The 1,205-nt window shown below is 31.8% G+C and overlaps 1 pseudogene; it reads left to right on the top strand.

Annotated features, from left to right (window-relative positions):
• Window positions 1-1,205, top strand: part of LOC107681412 (voltage-dependent T-type calcium channel subunit alpha-1I-like) — a 72,826-nt pseudogene that overhangs the window by 32,803 nt on the left and 38,818 nt on the right.

The following is a 1,205-nucleotide window of genomic DNA, read 5'->3' as shown; positions in this document are numbered from 1 at the left end:
GTGTGTGTGTGTGTGTGTGTGTGTGTGTGTGTGCAGATCCTGACTCAGGAGGACTGGAACGTGGTCCTGTATAACGGCATGGCCTCCACGTCTCCTCTGGTGGCTCTGTACTTCGTGGCTCTGATGACGTTTGGGAACTACGTGCTGTTCAACCTGCTGGTGGCTATTCTGGTGGAGGGATTTCAGGCCGAGGTGACAAACACACTGTTCAGTGCTTCATTGATTAGACGGTCTGATTCCGTTTGATTCTGAACAATGAATGAATCTGCGCTATAAACTTTGCTCAAATGATCTGTTATATCATTTCCTTGGGTTCGAACAGAGCTAGGAAAAAATGGATTTGGATATTATGCATCTTTGGCTTGGGATAATCTACAAAACATCTTAAAGTTGACCATGCTTCCGTCATTAAATGAGTTTAAGCTACTTTTAACAAATTATGTGTTTTATCCTCTGGTAAATTGTTGTTGTGATCTTTGATTTGTGTTTTTGATGTAAACTTGTATATTTATGTTAATTGTTGCTGCTTTCTTTGCCAGGCCACTCTTGTAAACGAGATTTTAATCTAAATGAGTTTTTTTAACCTGGTTAAATAAAGAAATGAATGAATGAATCCGAGTAGTTTCTATGAATTATTTTAATTTTAATACCTAATACTAATACACCCTTAGATTTGTGGAGGGAAGCAAAGCAGTTATTCAGTCATTTGTTAATATTTGTTAGCTAAAATGAACTATCAATTAGAAATATATATATATGTTTTTACAGTATTTATTAATCCTTCTTAATATTGATCATTGTTGTTTCAGGTTAATTCACAGTGCATTAACTAATGTATTAGTAAATGTTAAAATTTACATTACTTAAGATTAATAAATGCAGTAGAATTCAATCATTAGTTCATATTAATGTGTAATTTTAACAAATGAAACCTTATTGTGACGTTTTATTGAAATAGTTTATTTTTAATATTTTTGAGGTCAAACGTAATTTAATTTATTGTTGCTTTTTATTAGTCATATATATGTATATATATATATATATATATATATATATAGGGTAAAATAAGTATTGATCACGTCACCATTTTTCTCAGTAAATACAGTGGGTACGGAAAGTATTCAGACCCCTTTCAATTTTTCACTCTTTGTTATATTGCAGCCATTTGCTAAAATCATTTAAGTTAATTTTTTTTCCTCATTAAT

This window comes from Sinocyclocheilus anshuiensis, unplaced genomic scaffold, assembly GCF_001515605.1.
Source record: "Sinocyclocheilus anshuiensis isolate Anshui unplaced genomic scaffold, SAMN03320099.WGS_v1.1 scaffold1394, whole genome shotgun sequence".
NCBI lineage: Eukaryota > Metazoa > Chordata > Actinopteri > Cypriniformes > Cyprinidae > Sinocyclocheilus > Sinocyclocheilus anshuiensis.
The sequence above is the reverse complement of the archived record's forward strand: the minus strand, read 5'-3'. Positions and strand labels throughout refer to the sequence as shown.